The sequence below is a fragment of the Dermochelys coriacea genome, chromosome 16 (genome assembly GCF_009764565.3).
Source record: "Dermochelys coriacea isolate rDerCor1 chromosome 16, rDerCor1.pri.v4, whole genome shotgun sequence".
NCBI lineage: Eukaryota > Metazoa > Chordata > Testudines > Dermochelyidae > Dermochelys > Dermochelys coriacea.
In genome coordinates this window covers 25,595,445-25,606,857 of record NC_050083.1, presented here as the reverse complement: position 1 = coordinate 25,606,857, position 11,413 = coordinate 25,595,445, and positions in this window count along the sequence as shown.

Sequence of the window (11,413 nt, the reverse complement as noted above, 5' to 3'; positions counted from 1 at the left end):
TAAGGAAGAGGAGTTTAGATTTATTAGGAACTGGGGAAACTTTGGGGACAGGGGGAACCTATACAGGAAGGATGAGCTCCACCTAAATCAAAATGGAACCAGATTGTTGGCACTTAAAATTAAAAAGGTCATAGAGCAGTTTTTAAACTAAGGGCTGGGGGAAAAGCCGACAGGTGTAGAGGGGCACGTGGTTCAGACAGAGACATCCTTTAGGAGAGGATCTATTAATGGAGATTCTCTATGTCCTAGTAAGGAGGAGAGGATGGAAGATGATAAAATACAGGTAGGATCTGATGAGAAACTGTCAAATGAAAAGTCCCATTCAATTATATCATGTAGTGGCAAACAGCTAAAAAGTGACAAGTTTTTTAAAGTGCTTATATACCAATGTTAGAAGTCAAATAATAAGATGGGTGAACTAGAATGCCTCGTATTAAATCAGGATATTGATATAATAGGCATCACAGAAACTTGGTGGAATGATGATAATCAATGGGACATGATAATACCAGGGTACAAAATATATTGGAAGGACAGAACAGGTCGTACTGGTGGAGGAGTGGCACTATATGTGAAAGAAAGCGTAGAATCAAATGAAGTAAAAATCTTAAATGAACCAAAGAATCTCGATGGATAGTAATTTGATGCTCGAATAATAAGAATATAGCAGTAGGGATATACTACCGACCACTTGAACAGGATGGTGATAGTGACTGTGAAATGCTCAGGGAGATTAGAAAGGCTATTAAAATAAAAAAATCAGTAATAATTGGGGATTTCAGCTATCCCCATACTGATTGGGTACATGTTACCTGAGGACGGGATGCAGAGATAACGTTTCTTGACACCTTAAATTAGTGTTTCTTGGAGCAGCTAGTCCTGGAACTCACAAGAGGAGAGGCAATTCTTGGTTTAGGCTTAAGTGGAGCACAGGATCTGGTCCAAGACGTGAATATAGCTGGACCACTTGGTAATAGTGACCATAATATAATTAAATTTAACATTTCTGTGGTGGGGAAAACACCACAACAGCTCAACTCTGTAGCATTTAATTTTAGAAAGGGGAACTACACAAAAATGAGGTTGTTAAACAGAAATTAAAAGGTACAGCGCCAAAAGTGAAATCCCTGCAAGCTGCATGGAAACTTTTTAAAGACACCATCATAGAGGCTCAACCTAAATGTATACTGCAAATTAAAAAACATAGTAAGAGAACGAAAAAAACGCCACTGTGGCTAAACAAAAGAAGCAGTGAGAGGCAAAAAGGCATTCTTTAAAAAGTGAAAGTTAAATCCTAATGAGAAAATGGAAAGGAGCATAAACTCTGGCAAATGAAGTGTAAAAATATAATTAGGAAGGCCAAAATAGAATTTGAAGAACAGCTAGCCAAAGACTCAAAAAATAATAGCTTTTTTTTTTTTAACTACATCAGAATCAAGAAGCCTGCTAAACAACCAGTGGGGCCACTGGATGATCAAGATGCTAAAAAGCACTCAAGGATGATAAGGCCATTGCGGAGAAACTAAATGAATTCTTTGCATTGGTCTTCAAGGCAGAGGATGTGAGGGAGATTCTCAAACCTGAGCCATTTATTTTAGATGACAAATCTGAGGAACTATCCCAGATTGAGGTGTCAGGTGTCATTAGAGGAGGTTTTGGAACAAATTGATAAACTAAACAGTAATAAGTCACCAGGACCAAGAGTTCTGAAGGAACTCAAATGTGAAATTGCAGACTTGCTAACTGTAATCTGTAACCGATCATTTAAATCAGCTTCTGTAACAAATGACTGGAGGATAGCTAATATGATGCCAATCTTTGAAAAGGGCTCCAGAGGTGATTCTAGAAATTACAGGCTGATAAACCTGATTTCTATACCAGGCAAACTATTTGAAACTCTAGTAAAGAACAAAATTGTCAAACACATAGATGAACATAATTTGTTGGGAAAGAGTCAACATGTTTTTTTTTTTAAAAGGAAACCATGCCTCACCAATCTACTAGAATTCTTTGAGGAGGTAAACAACTATGTAGACAAGAGGGATCCAGTGGGTAGAGTGTACTTAGATTTTCAGAAAGCCTTTGACAAGGTGCCTCACCAAAGGCTCTTAAGCAAAGTAAGCTGTGATGGGATTAGAGGGAAGGTCCTCTCATGGATTGGTAACTGGTTAAAAGAAAGGAAACAAAGTGTAGGAATAAATGGTCAGTTTTCAGAATGGAGAGAGGTAAATAGTGGTGTCCCCCAGAGGTCTGTACTGGGACCAGTCCGATTCAACATATTCATAAATGATCTGGAAAAAGGGGTAAACAGGTGGAAAAAATTGCAGTTGATACAAAACTACTCAAGATAGTTAAGTCCCAGGCAGACTGCAAAGAGCTACAAAAGGAGCTCAAAAAACTGGGTGACTGGGCAACAAAATGGCAGATGAAATTCAATGTTGATAAATGCAAAGTAATGCACATTGGAAAACATAATCCCAACTATACATATAAAATGATGGGGTCTAAATTAGCTGTTCCCACTCAAGAAAGAGATCTTGGAGTCATTGTGGATAATTCTCTGAAAACATCCACTCGATGTGCAGCAATAGCCAAAAAAAGCAAACAGAATGTTGGGAATCATTAAGAAAGCGATAGATAATAAGACAGAAAATATCATATTGCCTTTATAAATCCATAGTACACCTACATCTTGAATACTGTGTGCAGGTGTGGTCACCCTATCTCAAAAAAGATATACTGGAATTGAAAAAGATTTAGAAAAGGGCAACAAAAATGATTAGGGATATGGAATGGCTTCTGTATAAGAACAGATTAATAAAATTGAGACTTTTCAGCTTGGAAAAGAGCCAACTAAAGGGAGACATAAATGAGGGGTATAAAATCATGACTGGTGTGGAGAAAATAAATACGGAAGTGTTATTTACTCCTTTTCATAACACAAAAACTAGGGGTCACCACATTAAATTAATAGGCAGCAGGTTTAAAACAAACAAAAGGAAGTATTTCTTTCAACAATGCACAGTCAACCTGTGGAACTCTTTGCCAGAGGATGTTGTAAAGACCAAGACTATAACAGTTCAAAAAAGAACTAGATAAATTCATGGAGGATAGATCCATCAATGGCTATTAGCCAGGATGGGCAGAGATGGTGTCCCTACCCTCTGTTCTCCAGAAGCTGGGAATGAGAGACAGGGAATGGATCACTTGATGATTACCTGTTCTGTTCATTCCTTCTGAGGCATCTGGCATTAGTCACTGTTGGAAGACAAGATACTGACCTAGATGGACCGTTGGTCTAACCCAGTATGGCCATTCTTATGTTCTTATATACTAGAACAGAACTCTTTAAACCATGTGGGTTTAGTTTATTTTTCATAAATAATTGTTTTTGTACTTCTACTTCACTCAATTTCTCAGGAAAATAATTACCAGTAATACACGTTGGCCAATGCAGGGTAGAGGTGAATGGATGTAGGTTTTGAGCTGAAAATGAAAGACAGTTAAGAAGGCTGAATCTTACTCCTGTGTAACAAATCACTTAAATATCTGGCAAAACTAATGCTAAAGGCCAAACTATGAAGGTCAACTGAGTAGTGTTTTGAAGGTCACACCAGTAATATGACCTCAGAATCCTCTGGGGGTACTACCAGGGGTTATAGAAAAACTCCAGTACTAGCAATATCACTGTTCACCCTCACTCATTTCTGTTACTGTTCTGAGTGTACTGCAAAAAGCAACATTTTAATAGCAGACAGAGCCAGGGTCAGAGACTGTTTCCTCATTCATGTCTCCTTGCTGCTCCTGGAATGTTACCAGTTCTTTGGGACCACAGATTGGAGGGCAGCCAGAGTCAGGAAGTCTCTACACTGTGATACATTTGCAGTGCAGATTCTATGTTAACAAATACTGATTTTCTTGTTGTCTTAATCCCACTCAATTGCAATCACAAAGAGGCTAGTTCAGTTATTCTCAAACTTTTGTACTGGCGGCCCCTTTCACATAGCAAGCCTCTGAGTGCAACCCCCCTTATAAATTAAAAACACTTTTTTATTTATTTAACACCATTATAAATGCTGGAGGCAAATCAGGGTTTAGGGTGGAGGCTGACAGCTTGCGACCCCCTACATAATAACCTCACGACCCCAAATCCCAGTTTGAGAACCCCTGGGCTAGTTCATGTGTGGAAAAGGGTGTTACACAAAAGTTTCCTGCTTTCACCATCCAGAAGCTTTTCACATCAAAATGGCCTGACTTTTGCTTGCAGAAAGTGCCTTTCCTGTTTGAGAAAAATTCAAGATGAGATCAAAACATATTTGTAAACCGAAATCTTGCTTCATTAAACTCAATGGAAAGAACTTTTTCATTTAGGTGTCCAGTGAACATTATAAAATGCCTATGTGGAATCATTCAAATTCCTAAATCTGGTTTTCACACCAGTAAATTTGTAATACTGTAGCAGGATATGATGACTTTATGGCATTACATGAAAGTGTCCTTCAAAAAGCAAGAGAGAATTTCAGATAGCAATATAGCTCTGTATCCGGCAAGAGCATGATTCTGAAAAGTTAGAAATTCCTGCTCCCCTTAATGGAAAAACTGTACTTGGGAAAAATAAAGCCACTAGTAATATATATACACTTGGTTCTTTAATAGGGTCAATTTCACAAACCTGAAAACAATTATGAGCCAAATCAGCTGAGAGGAAGTATTTAATCAGAAAAACATAAATGATAATCAGGAATCATTTCAGAACACTTTACCAGATTTCCCAAAAGCCACAATTGAGAAAGAAGGCTGTACTGGTTAAAAAACCGACCTGGTTTAGTGGAAAAGTGAAGACAGTTTTATATATATTATATGAAAATATTTATAACAAATGGAGGAAGGAGAAGTTGATAGTAATGAATATAAATCAGAAGTTAGGAATTATAGAAAATTGATGAGAAGCTAAGGGACACAAGGAAAAATCTATGGCTAGCAGAGTTATGAACAATAAGGAACTTTTAAATTATATTAGGAACAAAAAGAATCCTGACAATGATATTGGTCCAAAACTAGATTGAAATGGTAGGTGTATGTGCCGATGAGTTCTTTGATGGCTGCTGAATCTAATGCATCAGTGACAGTCCTGTCCATGGGTAGGGCACACCCACACACTAGCAATGCTCTGAATTGAAGCAGCAGATTCTTTTCTCCTCTGACGCTGGTCATCACAAAGCTTGATCCAGTCCTCCTTGGAATGCCTCACTCCATCTACAAGCTGACTCCACCAATCAGAGCAGCATTCTGCACTCCTTTTCCAATCATCCACAGAAATTCCAAAGGATACTAAATCATCTTTGCAAGCATCCCGAAATCTGTGCAGTGGTCTGCCTCTCTTTCTAGACCCTTTGTGAGCTTTAGAGGACAGCAAACTCTTCAGGATCCTGTAATCTGGCATTCGCTTGACATGTCCAAGCCACCTGAGTCTTTTCTTACTAATCAACTTTTCCATGAATGATATACCAGCACAATTTAACACTTCCACACTTGTCGCCCAGTCTTGCCATCTTATTCAAAGAATTTTATGCAAACATCTGATATGAAAACTGTTGAGTCTTTTGGTATGTTTGGCGTAAGTCGTCCATGTTTCTGAGCCATATAGAAGAGTGGACTTTGCCTCATAAATATGGATTTTCACTTTAGTTGACAATTTATTATTGTTCCAGGCTCTGTCTTGCAAAAGGCCAAAGTTCCTGGCTGCTTTTCCAATTCTACTAGTGAGTTCAGCATCAAGATTTACATTGCTAATAACAGTAGAGCCAAGGCAGCAAAGTTTGTCAATGACATTTAGACAAATACCATCTAAGGTGATATCTGGAACTGGGTCTGAAGAGCCTTGGTGCATGATAACTGTCTTCTTCAAACTTATTGCTAACACAAAGATTTTGCGTGAATCAGAGAACTTGGTAATAAGATGTTGTAGGGCATCAACACTGTGAGCCACAAGGGCTGCATCATCTGCAAACAATAGGTCCCTCATGATCTCCTTCACCTTTGTCTTAGCTCTGATCCTTGCAACAAACCTCCATCATCTCTAGTGCTAAGATAGACACCCTCTCAAACAACACAGAACACATGTTGAAACAGAAATGAGAAGTAAATATTAAACAATGTAGGAGCCAGTATGCAACCCTGCTTCCATTTATGTTAAATGAGTCAGACTCTTGGTTTTCATACGTTACAGTTGCGTTCAAGACATCAGGTAAGGATTTCACAAGGTTTAGCAATATAGGTGGACAACCAAGCTTCTTCAGAACAATGTAAAGCCCTGATCGACTAATCATGTCAAAGACTGACCCAGGCCAGCTGCAAGTGCTTAATTGTTCTGTAGATGTACCCAAAGAGCTCAATCTATTTAACTTAACAAAAAAAAGGCTAAGTGGTGACTTGATGACAGTTTATAATTATTTGCGTGGAGAAAAAAATATTTAATAATGGGCTCTTCAGTGTAGCATAGAAAGGTCTAACATGATCCAATGGCTGGAAGTTTAAGCTAGACAAATTCAGACTGGAAATAAGATGTAGATGCTTGACAGTGACAGTAATTAATCGTTGGAGCACTTTACCAAGGGTCATGGTGGATTATCCATCACTGACAATTTATAAATCAAGATTGGATGTTTTTCTAAAAGATGTCCTTTAAGAATTTTTGGGGGGACGTTCTATGGCTCATGTTTTACAGGAGGTCAGACTAGATGATCTGACCTTCTGGCCTTGGAAACTATGATTATGAGAATCCAATGAGAAAGATGGGTTACAATTTGGTATTACACTGTAAGCAATTACTTCTGAAAATTAGAAGATCTCCTTATGAGGAGGGGTATCAAATTTATTTTTGGGAATGTCCAAAAATTCATAGAATAGAATATCAGGGTTGGAAGAGACCTCAGGAGGTCATCTAGTCCAACCCCCTGCCCAAAGCAGGACCAATCCCCAACTAAATCATCTCAGCCCAGGCTTTATCAAGCCTGACCTTAAAAACTTCTAAGGAAGGAGATTCCACCACCTCCCTAGGTAACACATTTGAGTGTTTCACCACCCTCCTAATGAAAAAGTTTTTCCTAATATCCAACCTAAACCTCCCCCACTGCAACTTGAGACCATTACTCCTCGTTCTGTCATCTGCTATCACTAAGAACAGTCTAGATCCATCCTCTTTGGAACCCCCTTTCAGGTAGTTGAAAGCAGCTATCAAATCCCTCCTCATTCTTCTCTTCCACAGACTAAACAATCCCAGTTCCCTCAGCCTCTCCTCATAAGTCATGTGTTCTAGTCCCCTAATCATTTTTGTTGCCCTCCGCTGGACATTTTCCGATTTTTCCACAACCTTCTTGAAGTGTGGGGCCCAAAACTAGACACAGTACTCCAGATGAGGCCTCACCAATGTCAAATAGAGGGGACTGATCACGTCCCTCGAACTGTGGGCAGTGCCCCTACTTATACAACCCAAAATGCCATTGGCCTTCTTGGCAACAACGGCACACTGTTGACTCATATCCAGCTTCTCGTTCACTGTAACCCCTAGGTCCTTTTCTGCAGAACTGCTGCCTAGCCATTCGGTCCCTAGTCTGTAGAGGAGCATGGGATTCTTCCATCCTAAGTGCAGGACTCTGCACTTGTCCTTGTTGAACCTCATCAGATTTCTTTTGGCCCAATCCTCTAATTTGTCTAGGTTCCTCTGTATCCTATCCCTACCCTCCAGCGTATCTACCTCTCCTCCCAATTTAGTGTCATCTGAAAACTTGCTGAGGGTGCAATCCACACCATCCTCCAGATCATTTATGAAGATATTGAACAAAACTCGCCCGAGGACCGACCCTTGGGGCACTCCACTTGATACCGGCTGCCAACTAGACATGGAGCCATTGATCACTACCTTTTGAGCCCGACAATCTAGCCAACTTTCTATCCACCTTATAGTCCATTCATCCAGCCCATACTTCTTTAACTTGCTGGCAAGAATACTGTGGGAGACCGTGTCAAAAGCTTTGCTAAAGTCAAGGAACAACACGTCCACTGCTTTCCCCTCATCCACGGAGCCAGTTATCTCATCATAGAAGGCAATTAGATTAGTCAGGCATAACTTGCCCTTGGTGAATCCATGCTGACTGTTCCTGATCACTTTCCTCTCCTCTAAGTCCTTCCTTGAGGACCTGCTTCATGATTTTTCCAGGGACTGAGGTGAGGCTGACTGGCCTGTAGTTCCCAGGATCCTCCTTCTTCCCTTTTTTAAAGATGGGCACTACTTGTTTATTATGGGCTGTGTGCCTGGGCATAAATGTAGAACTGCATTCTCTCCAGGATATATAGCTGACATAGCACTCTCAGGTTTGCACAATCAAGGGTGGATTATAACCTGTATGTAATGCCTAAACTTAATTATTTTCATTATATTTTGTTCAGTCACATTCAGCATCACTAAACTGAGAAAATGTGCTGTCTTTAAGACCACTGTTACTTTTGCCGTTTCTCCCCCTTCTCCATTCTTTGTCTCTCCATCTTCCCTGTCTTTGTGCATTTCCACTGTTTTTCACTGCATTTCCTTCACTGCAGTAACTCCCAGTTCCATCTGGGGGTTCCAGTCCCACCCTGTTCTCCAAGCTATCTGATAAAATGATACTAAAAAAAATAAAAGGAGTACTTGTGGCACCTTAGAGACTAACAAATTTATTAGAGCATAAGCTTTCGTGAGCTACAGCTCACTTCATCGGATGCATTTGGTGGAAAAAACAGAGGAGAGATTTATATACACACACACAGAGAACATGAAACAATGGGTTTATCATACACACTGTAAGGAGAGTGATCACTTAAGATAAGCCATCACCAACAGCAGGGGGGGAGGAGGAAAACCTTTCATGGTGACAAGCAAGGTAGGCTAATTCCAGCAGTTAACAAGAATATCAGAGGAACAGTGGGGGGTGGGGTGGGAGGGAGAAATACCATGGGGAAATAGTTTTACTTTGTGTAATGACTCATCCATTCCCAGTCTCTATTCAAGCCTAAGTTAATTGTATCCAGTTTGCAAATTAATTCCAATTCAGCAGTCTCTCGTTGGAGTCTGTTTTTGAAGCTTTTTTGTTGAAGTATAGCCACTCTTAGGTCTGTGATCGAGTGACCAGAGAGATTGAAGTGTTCTCCAACTGGTTTTTGAATGTTATAATTCTTGACGTCTGATTTGTGTCTATTCATTCTTTTACGTAGAGACTGTCCAGTTTGGCCAATGTACATGGCAGAGGGGCATTGCTGGCACATGATGGCATATATCACATTGGTAGATGCGCAGGTGAACGAGCCTCTGATAGTGTGGCTGATGTGATTAGGCCCTGTGATGGTATCCCCTGAATAGATATGTGGACAGAGTTGGCAACGGGCTTTGTTGCAAGGATAGGTTCCTGGGTTAGTGGTTCTGTTGTGTGGTGTGTGGTTGCTGGTGAGTATTTGCTTCAGATTGGGGGGCTGTCTGTAAGCAAGGACTGGTCTGTCTCCCAAGATCTGAGAGAGCGATGGCTCGTCCTTCAGGATAGGTTGTAGATCCTTGATGATGCGTTGGAGAGGTTTTAGTTGGGGGCTGAAGGTGATGGCTAGTGGCGTTCTGTTGTTTTCTTTGTTGGGCCTGTCCTGTAGTAGGTGACTTCTGGGTACTCTTCTGGCTCTGTCAGTCTGTTTCTTCACTTCAGCAGGTGGGTATTGTGCACGAGCTGAAATTGTGGAAAAGCAGCATCGCTTACCCCATAACCTCAGCCATGCAGAACACAGTGCCATCCACAGCCTCAGAAACAACTCTGACATCATAATCAAAAAGGCTGACAAAGGAGGTGCTGTCGTCATCATGAATAGGTCGGAGTATGAACAAGAGGCTACTAGGCAGCTCTCCAACACCACTTTCTACAAGCCATTACCCTCTGATCCCACTGAGAGTTACCAAAAGAAACTACAGCATTTGCTCAAGAAACTCCCTGAAAAAGCACAAGAACAAATCCGCACAGACACACCCCTGGAGCCCCGACCTGGGGTATTCTATCTGCTACCCAAGATCCATAAACCTGGAAATCCTGGACGCCCCATCATCTCAGGCATTGGCACCCTGACAGCAGGATTGTCTGGCTATGTAGACTCCCTCCTCAGGCCCTTCGTTACCAGCACTCCCAGCTATATTCTATCTGCTACCCAAGATCCATAAACCTGGAAATCCTGGACGCCCCATCATCTCAGGCATTGGCACCCTGACAGCAGGATTGTCTGGCTATGTAGACTCCCTCCTCAGGCCCTTCGTTACCAGCACTCCCAGCTATCTTCAAGACACCACCGATTTCCTGAGGAAACTACAGTCCATTGGTGATCTTCCTAAAAACACCATCCTAGCCACTATGGATGTAGAAGCCTCTACACCAACATTCCACACAAAGATGGACTACAAGCCGTCAGGAACAGTATCCCCGATACTGTCACGGCTAACCTGGTGGCAGAACTTTGTGACTTTGTCCTGACCCATAACTATTTCACATTTGGTTACAATGTATACCTTCAAATCAGCGGCACTGCGATGGGTACCCGCATGGCCCCACAGTATGCCAACATTTTTATGGCTGACTTAGAACAACGCTTCCTCAGCTCTCGTCCCCTAATGCCCCTACTCTACTTGCGCTACATTGATGACATCTTCATCATCTGGACCCATGGAAAAGAAGCCCTGGAGGAATTCCACCATGATTTCAACAATTTCCATCCCACCATCAACCTCAGCCTGGACCAGTCCACACAAGAGATCCACTTCCTGGACACTACGGTGCTAATAAGCGATGGTCACATAAACACCACCCTATATCGGAAACCTACTGACCGCTATTCCTACCTACATGCCTCTAGCTTTCATCCAGATCATACCACTCGATCCATTGTCTACAGCCAAGCGCTACGATATAACCGCATTTGCTCCAACCCCTCAGACAGAGACAAACACCTACAAGATCTCTATCATGCATTCCTACAACTACAATACCCACCTGCTGAAGTGAAGAAACAGATTGACGGAGCCAGAAGAGTACCCAGAAGTCACCTACTACAGGACAGGCCCAACAAAGAAAATAACAAAAATCCACTAGCCATCACCTTCAGCCCCCAACTAAAACCTCTCCAACGCATCATCAAGGATCTACAACCTATCCTGAAGGACGACCCATCACTCTCACAGATCTTGGGAGACAGGCCAGTCCTTGCTTACAGACAGCGCCCCAATCTCAAGCAAAAACTCACCAGCAACCATAAACCACACAACAGAACCACCAACTCAGGAACCTATTCTTGCAACAAAGCCCGTTGCCAATTGTGTCCACATATCTATTCAGGGGACTCCATCATAGGGCCT